This window comes from Bicyclus anynana, chromosome 9, assembly GCF_947172395.1.
Source record: "Bicyclus anynana chromosome 9, ilBicAnyn1.1, whole genome shotgun sequence".
Classification (NCBI taxonomy): domain Eukaryota; kingdom Metazoa; phylum Arthropoda; class Insecta; order Lepidoptera; family Nymphalidae; genus Bicyclus; species Bicyclus anynana.
In genome coordinates this window covers 14,702,742-14,721,219 of record NC_069091.1, presented here as the reverse complement: position 1 = coordinate 14,721,219, position 18,478 = coordinate 14,702,742, and the positions used below count along the sequence as shown (strand labels likewise).

The 18,478-nt window shown below is 34.5% G+C and overlaps 1 protein-coding gene across 2 annotated transcripts in view; it reads right to left on the bottom strand.

Moving 5' to 3' along the window:
* The window catches only part of LOC112048724 (ATP-binding cassette sub-family G member 1), a 44,590-nt gene extending 26,391 nt beyond the window's left edge, over positions 1-18,199 (bottom strand). The window contains exon 1 of one of the 2 annotated variants that reach the window (XM_024086378.2): positions 18,042-18,199. The gene's annotated coding sequence lies outside the window, so the exon portion shown is untranslated. The remainder of the gene's footprint in view (positions 1-18,041) is intronic. The other variant, XM_052883590.1, reaches the window with a different exon arrangement.
* Between the last annotated feature and the right edge of the window lie 279 nt (positions 18,200-18,478).

The window sequence follows — 18,478 nt, the reverse complement described above, 5'->3', positions numbered from 1 at the left end:
TTCCGGTTCCACGACACGACACGATGTTTTCCTTCACCGTATGACACACGTGATATTTAATTTCTTAAAATGCACACAACTGAAAAGTTGGGAGGTGCATGCCCCGGACCGGATTCGAAACCACACCCTCTGGATTAGAGGCAAAGGTCATATATCAGGGCTATCACAACTCTAAGGACCAGTATAGCACCAAAACTCACGAACAAAATTATCTTTCATTATTTGAAGAAAACGAACCTAAATTACAAATATATAGGTATATATCTTAAATTAAACTAGAAATTGTTGACCGTTTTTTACACCATTCAATTACACTAAAAGGCATTTTTACGGAGCTCTTTAACCGACGAACACGATTACGTCTATGAAATATCGATTCTATAGAGACAGCTTTTATAATCGCATTAGATCGTTGATCATATACTTTGACTGAAAAGTAACGTCTAGCGAGGTAGGTCCATAAGTAATTAGTCTGAGAGCCAAAGTAACGCCATGACGGACACGTTATGGCGGACATAATCATCTTGTATGATACCTGATGATACCAAAATATTCCTTTATAGCTATAGCCTTGGATGTATCGGATATTGTATTAATCTGAATAAAAAACAACTGACAAATTTCCAAAAATAACATTGTTGAAGGTCAATTACTGCCAATCATCAAATCACTTGAACAATTTTGGTTTTTTTGTCCATCTGTATTCACAGGTATAAACAGACAAAAAAAAATTGTAAAATAAAGCCTACATGGTTGGCAGATATGAAAATGCTATGCCAACCAATCTGTTTTTTATTGGGATTAGACTTTGAACATAGAAACTATTAGAAATCTTAATAATTGGTCTCGCTCCACTACCATAACGAGATTTATAAATTACTCAGAATCAAACCGAATCTCAAACATGCAAAATCGTGAGCGTCCATTACCTACATAATTAAACAAAGAACAATTTGCACATAGACAAACCATGACATAATGTATTTTCATAAATCTAGCATCATTTCGCTAATTCTAGTACCCGCAAATTTTGCTAAAAGCTGTCTGTAACTACAAGAGTTTGATTAACAACATTTTACTGCCAAATTCATTATAAAATACCAGCGTACGCCCGTGACTTCGTTTGCCTTTAGACCCCTTAAGCGGACTCTATCGCAAACAACGTTTTTTTTTTTTCAATTTATAAGTTATAAGGGACTCTTATTATAAATAACATGTTAGCCCCATACAAACAACGGTCTTAGTGGGCGTCTGCTAACTATAAATCAAATACCTCCCTGCTAAATTTCGTCAACAATGATCGTCATTTTTCAGCCAATTTATACAAAATATTAAAAGTTGATATCATCACCATTAGCAACCCATATTCGGCTCACATAGTCCACCACGCTGGCTCAATGCGGATTGGCAGACTTCACACACGCAGAGAATTCAGAATATTCTCACTTCTCAGGTATGCAGGTTTCCTTACGATGTTTTCCTTCACCGTTTGAGACACATGATATTTATTTTCTTAAAACGCACATAACTGAAAGGTTGGGAGGTGCATGCCCCGGACCGAATTTGAACCTACGCCCTCTGGATCAAAGGTAGAGGTCATATCACCTGGGCTCAGGCTACATAATCCTTCCTCATGAATCACCTATTGATAAAACCCACATGAACATACTGTTCAGTTTTCGAGTTTATTGCGAACAGACAGACACGGCCGAGGAATTTGTTTTACAATACGTACGTATTTAAATAACTTTTAAGAATTTTTAATAACTAATTTATTATAAACACCGGATTTCCTGCCATTGTTAAGTAGGTACTTATTTGTATCGTATTCAGATTTGATATTCTTGTTTTATAGCTAATTAAATTAATTAATTTATTTCGGTAATTAGCAAAACTTTTTTTTATTTTATTACTTTGTATATTGACGCGCATAGTTCCCATTCCCGTACGAATACGGAGATAAATATAGCCTACGATACTCACAGATAACGTGGCTTTATATTGGCAAAATATTTTCTCTTTGTTGAAAAGATTTTCATTTCATTCATTAATTCATTAGATAATGAATGAAATGAATTGAATTGGAAAATATTTTGGCCTTTGGATTGAGTTACACTTGCGTTGCAATAGAATATATCTGTGAGAGAACGACCTATGTTTACTATGTGGCCTGTAGCATGGTGCGGGTGACGGTTTGATTTTTGAACTTCATATATTGGAGGGTAAACCGCTTGTTAACGTGACGCGATACAGCTGAAGTTTGACACGTTTGACACTTGCACTTGACAGAGCAAACTTCGGACGGATTTTAGGACCACAGACTATTATAAAAGTTTCTATGTTGTTGCTGTCAATATGTTCTTCATACCTCTCCGTAATTACAGGACTCTTAATTAAATTCAATAAATACCTGATTATATTCATTAATTAATGCAATTACTTTAAGTAATCACTTCTGTCGAGCTTCCCGAGACGCACAAGTTATTATTAACCGACTTCAATAAAAGGAGGAGGTCTATGTTTTTTTTTATTTTTCACTTTGCCCGTTAGCTGGTTAGTAGCCATTACAACATGCGTGCAAATCCCCGGTATAGGCCAGGGTCATAGAACGGAAACTGAAAGTCGAAACGTGCACATTTGAATATACACTTGCATAGAACAACTTGTCTTACCATCGTTAGAATAATAAAATATATACCTACAAGTAGTAATTGAGTGTTTGTTAATCTTAAGCTGTGATAGCCCAGTGGATATGACCTCTGCCTCCGATTCCGGAGGGTGTGGGTTCGAATCCTGTCCGGGGCATGCACCTCTAACTTTTCAGTTGTGTGCATTTTAAGAAATTAAATATCACGTGTCTCAATCTGTGAAGGAAAACATCGTGAGGAAACCTGCATACCAGAGAATTATCTTAATTATCTGCGTGTGTGAAGTCTGCCAATCCGCATTGGGCCAGCGTGGTTAACTATTGGCCTTACCCCTCTCTTTTTGAGAGAAGACTCGAGCTCAGCAGTGAGCCGAATATGGGTTGATGACGACGACGACGAAATCTTATCAAATTAAAATCATTTATTTTTAAGTTATGCCAAGAATCAAAATGTCAGTGACTGACTCTACTACCTGTGTGCCTAATGGGAGTTTTCAATATTTTCATACTGTTACTATCGCGTTGACGTAAACGCCAATTTATATGGAATTGAAACAGTTGTGCAGTAGTGCCACTAGATGGCGCTGTTTCAATTCCTTAGAAATTCGCGTTTACGTTAACGCGATAGTAACAGTATTAAGCTGCCAATAGGCCCTTCGCAAAGCAGATTATGTAGAGTCGGCAAGAAATTCGCGAAATGTTTCTTTTAAACAAACAGCCGCGTCTTTATACGCGTGAAAACCGGTGTAAGCTTTCGTTCCCTTTTTTTTTTTTTTTCAGGAGGAAAATAATCCTCATGGACATCCTGAACCGGATAGTGCCGGACTCCTACCGGCTAAAAAAAGCCCCTCCTGACCCCAAGGCGTTGGTGTTCCTGCCAATTCGACCTACTACCAACACCCTTGTCTATGTATCACCGAGCTCTATTTCTTTCTCTGTCGTCCTTCTCTTTACACTTTATTATTCCTTCCAGATAAAATCTTATAGCTTCCCATTTCTCCTTCGTCTCTAGCATTATGCTGCTTAGATTTCCAACTTCTATTTCGCTCCCAACCTGACGTTTTCCTGATTCTCTCTGTTGTTCAAAATTTGAGCAGTGGAGTTTTACTACTTGTACATATGTTTTCTGTGGTTTTGCTAAGATCTAATGTGAATTTAAATTTAGGGCTGCTTCTCTCAGAATAGAGAACGAAATGTGTATCTACAAGGTACCTACTCTATACTAATGCCGACAAACTTGAACAAAAAGTTTCTGTATTTCTGTGGAGTTTCTTTCAAATCTTGTATATTTTTAATTTATTCAAAAACTATAAAAGCAACTGTGTAAATTTGCTACCATTTTTACTGTAAGTGGAGCAATACTTAAATGAAATTTAAATAACAGAATAATTATGTTAAAAAACAGCACTTATTAATTGCAAAGTGATTAATTTACAGAAATGTAAAACAAGTTAGGTACTTCGTTCCCTAAAGGATGTAATATAAGTGTTTATTTAAAATATTTGATTCGGAGAATCAGTAATTATTTTATTTAAGTCATTGTATTTTACTCGAGGATCCGTGGAGCATTTTTACAATCGATTACTATCAAGAACAGAATAATGATGATCAAGAATGAGTCTATACAAGCAGCGTGGTGAAGCCGGTTAAACTCATAAAAAAACGTCACGCGTCTCCTTGACATTCGCATATACAAACCTTTTTACATGATTTGTATTTCAAAATTTAACACTAACCACAATTACGTAAATTAATATAATACCTAATCAATAAAAAATATTTTATTTCTTTCGTTTTTGTGAACAGCTTTTTAAAAAATTTAAAAAACATAAGAAAATTACTGATGCGACGCTTCGTGTCGTACTGACTCAAGAATGTTTTCGTTTTTTAATTTTGTATTTAGAGTGGCTACGACACTATTATTGATTAATCTGTGCTATCAAGTTAATTTTCCGTGATTAGCTAAGCTAGCTAAATCTAACTAAATTAGTAGCTAAGTGTAAGCACACTTCATCTTAGATTGTTTCATAACATCAGGTGAAGATCGCAGTCAAGGTTATTGAATAAAATAAATATATACGTTTTTATATACGAGTATGTCTGTTGACATTCATATTACTTGCAATTTGCATGTATCAATTTCGCTCTGCGATAAGCATCCGCGAATAAATACAAAATGCTGTGTACAAAAACTCAAACATTATTATCGCTATTAACGCATAGTGACCTAAATGATTCACATATTATCATCATGGACTATCATAACTTGACGGCACCATTCCACGATACGAACATACAGCTGTTATAATTTGCCTACTTTTGGAGGTCTGTTTAGGTTTGAATGTAGTGGTATAGTAGACAGAAAAAGTAATAAATAGCCTTTATAACATCCTTCACATAGGACGACTTAACAACTTATAATGAACTCTGTAAATAAACAGGATTACACGGTGCTATGCCAAACAAACAAACCAAACATAAAAAAACTGAAAAAAGGCTCTTAAAGCTTATTTTGTTTTTTTTGGCACCGCCTTCAAACCCATCAATATAAAGGTACGGTGTTAATTTTCGCTTTTTAGAGTAATGCATCTTGGAAGTTGGTTCAACTTTTTTATTAAAAGTACAGAGTAACCAGAGTGAGTCTTTACAAGCAACGTACCTACTGAAACCGGTAAAATCCATTTAAATTCCAGTCACGCGTCTCCTTGACAACCGCATATACAAACTTTTTTTATAATTTCAAAATTTAACACTAACAACAATTGCGTAAATTTATATATTAATCAATAATTACCAATAAAAATAATACTCCATCTTATTTTTTTAGTTTTTGTAAACAATTTTCAAAATTTTTAAAAACATAAGACGCCATTTTTCTTGAATAACATTGAAACTTACTGATGCGACGGTTCGTGGCGTAGTGACTCGAGAATGTATTAGTTTTTGAATTTTGTATTTGGAGCGGCTACGACAACGTCGTTTTCCGTACGCTCCATCTGCATATTATTGATTAATCTGTAGTTAAAAGATTATGTTTTTCTGTTTTAATGTGTTCTAGCATAGTGGACGTATAAACGCCATAGTGTGGGCAATTTTGTTCACTTTTATTAAAATTTTAAAACTGATAATTTTCGTGAAAATTTAATGAGACCTTTATAAATGAGAAATTTAATTGTTTGAAAGAATATACTTCCAGATAGGAAGTATATTCTTTCAAAGAAAAAAAATATTTTCAAAATTGAGAAATAACGAAATGATGAGGTAACAAACATAAAAAACAAATCTCTACCCATTGAATTGAGAACCATTTTTTTGAAGTCGGTTTCAGTCAAATCTATGTCAAATTCGAATATCTTTTGACATATAACGCTAAACCAGTGTTTCATTTCATACTCCGTCAGTAGAGACGTCCGTCTGGTAGACAGCTGACAAGTCAGCGCGTCGGTGTGTAAAACTTATGGAATGTTTATCGAAATGAATCTTTATTTAATACCACCATAGAAAAGCGCTATGCCTGTTCAATACATTACGAACTAACTGTGTATTTTCGTAACCAAAACTAATTAAATCAAGAGATCGTGTCAGTGACTTCGACACAGTTCCATTTGAGCACTTATTCTCTTCTCGAAATACCAAATAAAATTAATCTATCTATCTATCTACGTATATAAAAATTAATTACTGTTCGTTAGTCTCTTTAAAACTCGAGAACGACTGAACGGTTTTATCTTATCTTGGTCTTGAAATGTTTGTGGAGGTATAGGGAAGGTTTAAAAGGTGAGAAAAATTTGATTAATTGCCGGGAAAACCTTAAAAACGACCCTTTTCTATATATTTCCCATACAAACGTTTAAGAGTCAAGGGGTAGGGTAGGGGTAGGGTAGGGGTAGAGTAGGGGTAGGGTAGAGGTAGAGTAGTGTAGAGATTGGATAGGGAAGAATTGCACATAAGTCAAAGTGAAGCTTGACCGGGTCCGCTAGTTACCTATATGTAGATATAATTATGTAAATTGAATTTTAGTGTTTTTTTTTTTTATTGAGAAAGAATACAATAAGGAACTTAAGCTAAATAGTGTTTTTTTACTTCATTAATATTTAACGTTTGGGTTATTATTAAAAAGAGGATAAATTAAGTTATTTTATTATAGTGATTTAATAGTAATTTTCATATGTATCACAAGGAAACGAGAATTACAACACACTTACCTTTTTAAATCACGGTTATTATAACAATTGTTGTAGCACTACGGAGTACTTGTTGTTATAATTAACTAAGCAATTAAGTGCAATATTATATTCTAACTGCTAAAGAATTGCAGTGTCATGAAGAAATTACAGTAGATAGGTATTCGTTTTTGCACAAAGAGGCTTTTGTTTTGTTTACAAAAATAAACCTTCTTCTCCTTCAAATCATCAAAATCATGTAGGTACACTTTAAATAAAGGAAAGCACATCATAATCGAATCAGTATTTTTGAGAAAATTCCGAACTTACAATTTACATACAAACATATTAAACACGTATACATCTACACTAATATTATAAAGCTTGTTTGAAGAGTTTGTTTGGTAAAACGCGCTAAACTCTGAACTAGAACTACTAGTCCTATTTGATAAATTCTTTCAGTGTTAGATAGCCCACTTATTGAGGAAGGCTATAGGCTATATATCATCCCCATATTCCCACGGGAACGGGAACCACGCGGGTAGAACCGCGCGGCGTCAGCTTTTACATATAAAATATATATTCATCGGAATGGGCACTTGTGGTTTTAACCTATAAATATGTATTTTAATTATCGTTGTACAAATATTAACAATTAATTATTCTACTTGTAATACAAATAAAATACACATTTATCTTTTTTATGCGACTTCGTCCGCATGAAGGTCGATGAAAACTTTCAACTACCCTAGCCTACCCTATTAAGGCTACACACGCGAAAGAAGCTTAAAAAATGGAGTAACTTCTCCTGTTTTCCCACCATTTCCCTTCACTGCTCTGCTCCTATTGATCGTAGCGTGATGAAAAGTATACTATAGCCTGCCCAGGAGTATGAAGAACAATTGTACCAAGTTTCGTTAAAATTCGTCGAGTAGTTTTTGTTTCTATAACGAACATACAGACAGACAGACAGACAAAAATTTTACTGATTGCTTTTTTGGCATCAGTATCGATCACTAATCACCCCCTGATAGTTATTTTGGAAATATATTTTATGTACAGAATTGACCTCTCTACAGATTTATTATAAGTATAGATATATATGTATACATAGCCTCCTTGTTAAAGTTGGTTATAAAATAACATGGCTCGTATATACGAGTACATCAGATTCCGATCCAATTTATGAAAGTGGAGTAACATCGTGAGATACAATTATACGATACCGTTATTTTAACTTTAATGATAAGATATGGAAATGGTATGCACCTTTCGCCATTAACTCAAAGGTGACTGGCATAGTGATCTATCAACGCACAGACCAAACTGGATGGATCGGGCTGAAATTTGGCATGCAGGTAGATGTTATATTATTAAACGCAAGCTTTTAGGAAAGTCTTATTACTATAATGATTATATAAATAATAAAAAAAGCTTGGTGTTAAACTGTATTATACGACTGTGTGCTTAGTTTTAAATAAGTTTGTAAAATGGTGGTAAACAAAAAAATGAACCTTGGCTAAGTTTGTTGTGGGCGCGTTTGGAACCCTCGTAACTTTAACTTTAAGTTTTCAACTATTATTACCATACATTAAATTTAAATTAAATTATGACATAAACCTGACCTTTCTAAAGTGCTTGTAAAGTGAGCCTAATTGAAATAAATTAATTGTGATTTTTTTTGTTATTACGTAGGCATCCGCTAAGAAAGGATTTTGATCAATTCTACCCCCAAGAGGATAAAATAGGGGATGAAAGTTTGTATAAAAGTTTGTCAATTTTAAACTGATCAGGTTGAAACTTTGCATGCATTAAACTACTATGACGTAGGCATCCCCTAAGGAAGGATTTTAATAAATACCACCCCTAAGGGGATTAAAATAGGAAATGAAAGTTTGTACAAATCTTCTTAGATTTTCGACTGATTGAACTGAAATTAAAGATTGGAGCTACTACGATGAAGACGTTCGCTTAAATATGGTTTTAATAAATTCAACCCTCATGGGTATAAAATAAGGAACGATGGAGGATGTAAATTTTCTCTTTAAAGCTCCAACTACTTAAGCGATTTGCCTGAAATGTAAAAAGAAGATAGATAATATCCTGGATTAACATATGGGCTATTTTTCATCCCAATAAACCAAGGTTCCCGCGGGATTTGTGAAAACTGAATTCTACGTGGACGAAGTCTCGGGCTTCTGCTAGTAGGTATTATCATAAAGATAATTTAAAATGTGCATCTATTATCAGTTCAGAACGTGACCTTGTCTGATTGGTCAGTTGTTATTTAGTATATTTTAACGGTGTTGAGCAATGGACTGGTCCACAGGCTGTCATATTACGACCTTGACTTTGTTTTCTCTGTGATAGCTAGATTTGTTTGATCTGTGTTTTTTTTATTATTATTTATATTTTGCTTGTTAGCCCTTGACTACATCTCACCTGATGGTAAGGGATGATGCAATCTTTTATTATTATATAATCAACGGATGCAATCTAAGATGGAAGCGGGCTTGTTAGGAGGAGGATGAAAGTCCACTCCTTTCGGTTTCTACACGACAATTCTATGATATTAGTCATATTTAAAGGATGATAAGGCAAATATTGTCCTTTTTAAGTAAGTATACTTAAAAAGACAATATTTATCATTAAATATTTATTAAACAATATTACTTAAGATAATAAGTTTATTACTCGTATCTTAACGATATTTATAGCGTATGCATCTATTATCAGTTCTCCGTAACCATGTCCAATTTTTTGGTTTTAATAGTTTAAATAAGTTGTTATCTATATCTTAAGAAATAAAAGCGAAAGGTTATCACGAAATCTCTAAAACCGCTTGACGTCCAAAAATGAGAGGCAGGTTAGTTTATATTATGCTAGCCACTCACACACCATCCGATATGCACAGATGCCTGCAGCGCTAACGGCTTGCCATCCGATAAAACTGATCGTGTAGGTATTGGCTGCGATGTGATCATGATCGGACGTCAAGCCAGCAGCCGGCATGTGGACTTATCGGATGGTGAGTGGCTAGCATTAGCGCTACATAGTGGCGTAGCGTGACTTGGATCTAGCCCTGTATCAAAATTTGTTGAGGGGCGCCATAAAGAATCTCACAAAAGAAACAAAAATGCTTGCTTAAAATAATAAAGGTATGTAATATAATAAAGGTACTGTTACACATCCTCTAAAATAGCATGCTAAAACGTGCTATTAAGTATGCTCCATACGAGCATGCTTATTATCAGTTTACATTTGCTAGGAATAAGCATGCTCAAAGCAAACATTCCAATTACACATGCTAATTTGTTCCGAAGGTTCGAATCTGGTCAGCATCTCTAGCTTTTTAGTTATGTGCATTTTAAGAAATTAATGACGTGTTTCTGTCAGTGAAGGAGAAACATCGTGATAAAACCTGAATAGGTACTTGAAAATTTTCTTGATCAACGTGTGTGAACGTATGTCTAATTGAACCAGCGCTGTTTTTTTTTTTTAATTTATTCTTCACAAGTTAGCTGTCGACTGCAATCTCACTTGTTGGTAAGTAATGATGCAATCTAAGAAATCTTGGCGGTACGTCTTTGTCGGTAAGCTGATAAGTAGATCCACACACTAGAACCACGAAGCCGAAGCCTCGTACCAGGCAGACCTGGACCAATTAAGAAATCGGCCCAGCCGGGGATCGAACCCACGACCTCCGTCTTGTAAATCCACCGCGAACATCACTGCGCCACGGAGGCCGTCATAGGCACGTCAGGCGGTTTTACTCCTCTCATCCTGAGAGGAGACTCGTGCTCAACAATGAGCCAAATATGGGTTATTGATGATGATGATGACACACTAGTATATTATCATAACGGTTTAGCGTGTGCGTCTATTATCAGTTCTACGTGACCTTGTCCGATTGGTCAGTTGTTATTTTGTATATTTTAATGGTCTTGAGCAATGGACTGGTCCACAGGATGCCGCATTTTGACCTTGACTTTGTTTTCTCTGTGATAGTATTTAGCAATACAGTAGAATCTTGTTATTTCGAACTGCGAGAAGTCGATAACCTCCAGAACTCGAAAAAAATGTTTGTTCCTTTCGCCTATAAGCCCCAAAAGGTTTATTACTCAAAATATCAACCAATACTAAAATGATTGTAACTGGAAAATACAAAATCGGACCTCTGTATCTAGTGTATGTTTTTTACCTATTAAACAAACTAAAGAAAGAAAGAAGAAGCTAAATTTTAAATAGGTAGGTAGGTACCTACCTCCAATCCTACAGGTTTATTATTATCATACATTTGGCGGTTTCTACGCGGTGTCGTACCGGAACGCTAAATGACTTGTCGGTATGGTAACTTAACTTGTCACGGGCGATGCCTACCACGAGATTTGATTCAATTAATGGTAATGATAATGGTACCAATGGTTAATGGTAGAGTCTTTACAAATAGTCATACTTGACGTTTCAAAACTGCAGTTTAGATTTAGCGTTTCGGTACGATGTCGTGTAGAAGCCGAAACGGGTGTGGATTTTCATCCTCCTCCTAACAAGTTATCCCGCTTGCATCTTAGATTGCATCATCACTTACCAACAAGTGAGATTGCAGTCAAGGGCTAACTTGTAAAGAATAATAAAAAAAACAAGCCTACTTTGAATAAATGAATTTTGATTTTGATTTTCAGGAATTATTAAATCCAATTAGACCCAAAAAAGGGGATTGGACCCCACCCAGACCTACCTAGTGTTATCAATCAATAGAGGTCCTGGATCCAATCAATTAATATGAAAACTAATAGAGCAAGAGCCCACGACAGCCAGACCTTCGTTATTTTATAAAAGTTGAAAGTTTCTCTGTAGATGTCTCCTATACAGGTAAGAACGACCAGCGACTATAAAGTTTGGGTCGTGGTTACCTGGGCAGGTAACAGGTAGTAAAGGTGTATAAAATAGTACTTGAAATTCGTTAAAGTATAAAGCTCAATTTTTTAATATTTCCTTCGGGATAACTTTAAAAATCTCGTCATCCATTGCCGGACACTTATGACAGTTGCTACCCCCTGCCAGACACCCCTAAACTTTAATAAATTATAATTATACTTTCGTTATAGTATAAAAGCTAAATTTTATATATATTACTTGGGGACTTATAAAAAGATGTTACCTCAATAGCCGGACAGTTTTCGTGGTTTTTACATCTTGCCAGACACATCGAAAGTCCACTATAGGTGCGAGCGCGGGGTAACAACTTCAAGTAGGTGCGAGTGAGATAGAGCGCTTAGTCGAATGCGTTCTTTTACTGCGCACCATCCATAGATGAGTTGAAAAATTTAAATTTCAAAGAAGCTTTAGTTGATTTTTTTATTTCACATTGGGCTACTGATGAAGTGGTGCCATTTATTGGCAACAAAACAATATACATCAATTTCAGAAAGTGTCATTCTTTTACTGTTGATAATTGCAACAAAGTTGTCTCAAGGATTGATGAAGAGTTGTCATGCCCAGCACACGAGGAAGCAGATACAAAGATAGTATATCATGCATGTAACATCAACTATCCAGCAGAAATAGTAATAAGAAGTGCTGATACCGATATTGCGGCTATAATGCTTGGTAACATGCATCACCTTAAAAGTGATTCGGTTGTTTGGATGTTTACAGGCACTGGAAATAATTTAAGGTATGTGGACCTAACCAAAATACATGCAGAGTTGGGACTGTTAACTTGTCAGAGCTTACCTGGATTTCATGCCATCACAGGTTGTGATTTTAATCCTGCGCTCTTCAGAAAAGGAAAATTAAAACCGTATAAGATATTAAAAAAAGATCCAGAGTACCAGGAAGCTTTCAAGAACTTCGGCAACAACGAATTAATTAAAAATTTAAATCATCAACAAAATATCTTTTATATTATTCAGAGATTTATATGCAATGTCTATAATGTCCCTAATGTAATTGATGTTGATGCCGCTAGACTTCAAATATTCATCGACTCGTACACAGTCTCCGATGTAAACGAAGCTTTACAAATTATATATGTACAATTTGGAATAATGCTCATTTAAAAAATCCAACCACATATCAACCAGAAAATAATGGCTGGGTATTAAAAGATGACAAATACCAGTTCAAATGGTTTGAAGGGGATCAACTGCCGAGTTATGTTAGTGATTCACTCAAAACTCAATCAGGTATATAATTATTATGACAAATTATGATACATAATTTTTGAATTATTTATAATTGTATAAACTTGCTTAATTTTTGAACTTGCTTATTTTTTTTTCAGACACTGAAGAAGAAGGTGATGTTGAGGACGATTCTGCCATCGACTGGAGTAGTAGTGATGAAGAAAATGAAAACATCGACGACAATGTTTAAATTAATAAATAAGTTTAATTATCTTTTTTTACTTGTAATTATACTTTTTTTTTATATTTTTATGATATTAAACAAACATTTTTTACTTTATATAACATGGCTATGAACGTAATAAAATTATTTTTTATTAGATATCTTAAAAAATAGTAATCGACTAAGCATTCGCGCTCGCACCTACCTATAGTGGACTTTCGATGTGTCTGGCAAGATGTAAAAACCACGAAAACTGTCCGGCTATTGAGGTAACATCTTTTTATAAGTCCCCAAGTAACATATATAAAATTTAGCTTTTATACTATAACGAAAGTATAATTATAATTTATTAAAGTTTAGGGGTGTCTGGCAGGGGGTAGCAACTGTCATAAGTGTCCGGCAATGGATGACGAGATTTTTAAAGTTATCCCGAAGGAAATATTAAAAAATTGAGCTTTATACTTTAACGAATTTCAAGTACTATTTTATACACCTTTACTACCTGTTACCTGCCCAAGTAACCACAACCCAAACTTTATAGTCGCTGGTCGTTCTTACCTGTATAGGAGACATCTACAGAGAAACTTTCAACTTTTATAAAATAACGAAGGTCTGGCTGTCGTGGGCTCTTGGGCTATAAGAGAAAATCTAGTGATGAGGATCACTAGTACCAACTGAGCGAGAGATATAGTCATTCGTACGTACATACAGACGACATAGGTAATTTCGATTGTTTTGAGATTTTCTCTCGAAATGGTTTAATAGCGACTTGTTTCTAACTCATTGAACGCAGTCTCTCAGTGTTGAAACGAGAATGTTACAAAATAGTATGACCTAAATCTAAATATACCTACTCTACTACTCGTAAACGGTCCGCGGTAAACGCCCGCTACAAGGATATCCAGTCTTGTATCGAAAAAATTGAATTTTATTTATTGCTTGTTGGTATGAATGGGTCGAAAATTGGAACCTAATGCCAGACACACACGGTCAAGTACCTATCTATTAGCCTGAAGTCCGCAGCGCGCTTGGCGATGTGGGCAGTGAATTAATTAAATCAATATTTAAAAAAATGGTTATCTATTTTTTTAATATTAATCTATATTATTATATTTATAATGGTATTTTTTGTGGTATTGTAGAAGGTAATCTCTGGATCTCCTGAACCGATTTTGAACTTTTTTACCATTAGAAAACCACGTTATTTGTGAGTGCCGTAGGCTATATTTTATCCCCGAATTCTCACGGGTACGGGAACACAGGGGATTGGCTAGTATAACCAAAAAACACACCTTACTCATGGACTGGTTCTTAACGCTCTCTTAAGCGCACTGTAGACTTTACGATAAACATGACCGTGTATAGCTGGCTATCTACAGACTTTGGATTATAAAATTTTGCACACATGTCCCGGTGACAATATTAGGTAGGTATTGAAAAATTTTAATAAATGTCTTCAAAACACAAAATGTACCCACTTAACTAAAAAGCAAAATTATATCACGCTACCTTTCGAGTAGTTTGAATATACTTAAATATACATACGTAAACAATACACATCACTATCTAGCCCCAAAGTAAGCATATAGAGTAGCTTGTGTTATGGGTGCTAGGAAGTTGATATTATAATATTAATATACAATTATATACTACATATAAATACTTATATAATGTATAAATACACACAGACACTGGAAAACACCCATACTCATCACACAAATATTTTCCAGTTGTGGGAATCGAACCCACGGCCGTGGGTGCAGAAAGCAGAGCACTACACACTGCGCCACGCGGCCGTCCGTTGAAGGCGTTGTGGATAAAATATGTATTAAATAGTTTAAGCTGAGATCCTAATATTAAATCTGTGTAGGTATTTAGTATTTAAAATCATAATGAAATTGCAATAGTTTAAATAATGCCAACACTCACATTATGTTTAGTTAATACACTAGTTACGTATTGCAACTCCTTTGACCCTAGGTTTAGTTATAAATAAAAAAAAATCAAATCGAAGCCGCATCCCGTCCTCTGCTACCAAGTCATTGGCCTTATTTTAGTTGATTTACCTAAATAAATTTGGGGCAATGGCCTCACTTGTGATGCTATGTATAAATGTTTTTAAAATATTTAGGACATACCTATTTTTTTATTACATCAATTTTATTTAATGAACGATTAATAAATTATTATACTCGATACCTAATTACACCCTAATTAAAAGGTCTGACAGGGTATTTGATACCTTTGATAAACAAAAGCCCCAAAAATGGATAAACAAGAAATCAACATTTCCTATCCCAATATAAGCGAATTATTACGATTCAAGGTCTTGGCATTAGTAACAACCTTCGATGCTGAAAACACACAGAACCTGCCAAAACTATAACTATAATATCACGCCAATGTTGTATGCGTATTAGTAAATATACACGGACATATATTTTGCTCGTACATCATAATTAACCTATTATAATATAACGGTCTATTACAGTTACCAGTTACAGACAGGGCCAGGCCTCCCTACTTATAGGAGACGGCATATAGAGCCTAATCTTAGACTTGAACGACCGAAATCAGATGTTAATGATATAGATAGCTACCTATACCTATACATAGGACATATAAAAACAATATGCCAATGGACGGGGATCGAATCACGATAGGTTTTAGCACAGTAAATATGGTTTTAGACACCATAAAAATGTGGTTTTAGACACCATCATAACTTAATATTATTAAGTTTTGGGTCTACTAGACCCAAACCTTTGAAATATAAAGTACTCTGAAAAGACTGTATATTGGTTATGATTAATAGTCCAACGGGCAGGGATCGAACCCACCTCTTGGTGATCAGTTCGGCACCTGTACCGTAAAGTTATTTATGCTTTAATTGGTAACCCTGGTAAGTATCTTATTTTACGTAGGTTTTAGATACCTCTATCATCATGAATTTACTAATGGTCACGGATCCAAACCTAATTGGGTTTTTATAATCTGTTTTGGAGAAGTATTATAAATTTAGTGCCTTGAGGCTATGACCGTGTATCATTAGGTACGTACACCTTGGTGCAATTGATGTTTGCCTTGCATTTCGTGTTTAGGTAGGTAGACACGAGAATGTTAGCTAGTCCTTGTTATTTTAGTCGCTTTGTTTAATTCGTTATACAAAAGAAACCTTGAAAAATAACAAGGAATTTAAATAAAATAATAACTAATCAAACGGTGCATAATTTAGGATTTTTTCAAACTCGAATAATTTACACATTTAAAACCAAGTGTACTTTTTTGAACGCTATTTTCTCTGATATATGTCTGAACTAAACTACAAATAAAATAAAAACAAAATAATATTTTTGTACTACATTATTTATTGGTACCCAAAAAAAGCTGAACAAATGTGAGTCGGACTCGACCACCGAGGGTTCCGTCCTAAGTATAAAATCAGGTGTTTTGAATAAAGACTATTATTTTTTTTAATTAGAAATGTATGGTTTGCATATTTGTATATACTTGTGATATCGGATGGTACTACTCGCATTATAGTTAAGTCAACGGAAAGTACTCTATATTATGATTCCCATGAGTGTCGAAATAACGTTTTTTGTAAACAAATGACTGTTTTTTACGGTAACTTGAAAGTTTTAATTTTTACAGGTTCAATGGACTGACGAGTATATGGCTTAAATTTCAAGTCAACACCTCCACGTGTCCTCGAGATAAAGAATCTTGATTACTGTAAGGGCTTGACAGACAGTCGGACAGGCAGACAGATAGACATACAGACGAACAACAAAATGATAATGGCTCCGTTTTTTTTCCTTTTGATGTAATGAACCCAAAAATACAGCGAAACATGTCAAAAAGGTTGGCTATCAAGGGACTGAATCTGTACTATAATGGAAAGGAAGGTATTTCATTAAACTAACTTGTTTCTAGAACGTAAACAATAATGAAATATTTTTTCATTCATAATTTGAGTTTAAACTGAGTCCGCTTTAAAGTTTAAGGAAGCTACTTTATTTTATTCGTTAAGATTATTATCGATAGTCATATTATAAAGAATAAAGATTTGATTGTTTGTTTGAATTTAATAGGCTCTGAAAGTACTGAACCGATTAGAAAAATTCTTTCGCTGTTGGGAAACTACACTATCCCCGAGTGCAGATAATATTTTTTTCCCGTATTTCGACGGTAACGGGAACAAAGCTTTCCTTTCTTACTTGAAATCAGTGCAACTTATCAGCGGCTAATATCGGATTTGGGAAGTTCCCACTCCCAGTAATTGAAAATAAAAGTTTCCGATGTTTAATTGTGTTTTTCTGTTTGCTTGTTTGTTTAGGCATCACATACCTTGTCTAAGTGATATTATCTAGGTAATTTTAATAGTAGTAGCTTAGAATCTAAAGAGCCTCGTTCATAATGCAGCTATGCAACACTCAACAGTTTAGCACCTTATTGGTATGTAAAGAGCAGAGACAATAGTTTTTTTTTTAAATAATGAGACTGTTTCCGAACAGTTAATAATGGTTATTTAAATGTTCTTTTAAATCTGTCCTAAATATTTGTTCTATTGTTCTCTCGGTGTAACTGGGACGTAAACTTGTCAATAAATTCGAAGTGGCTTCAATAATTTCAAAATGTCTTAACTATATTTTAGGTTGTTGTTGTAACAGTTGGAAAAAATCCTAATTATATAAATAAATATATATATACTTAAAACAACCTCTATAAATTCCAAATTTATTTTTTGAACGTTTATAAGTAATTTCTAAAAAGTAAATCCAAGAATTTTAAAATAACATTAATATTGTTGTCCAAAGCTGTATTAATTACGATCTTTGCATGTAAAGTTAAAAAAAAAATTAAAAAGTTCAACCCACCTATAAATTCCAAATTCAAACGAACGTTTACGTACGTATCACATGCACATAAAACTCGCGATGACGTTGAACCGACTATCGTGATTCAAGGCAGGGCCCATACTGCCGGAGACCGGAGTGCCGTCAAATAGGAGTCACTAACTAAGTGCCTGAGTGGTCCCGCTCTATTACAATGGTCCCATTGAACAGTCACAAGCTCAGACAAACTGTTCACGTCTGTACCATTGAATTTCACTGGAAATAAGAGTGCATTAAATAAATTGTTAACCATAAACACAGTTATGACTTTTGTTTATCTCGTTGTCTGTTTCCCGTGATATGTTGTTACCTCTAGAGATTGGCTAATCCAAATCGAGCTTATTATAAAAATCATTTACTCTAGCTTTCGCCCTTGGCACCTTTTAATTTTAAATTTAATGGCTTTGTCTTGATGAATT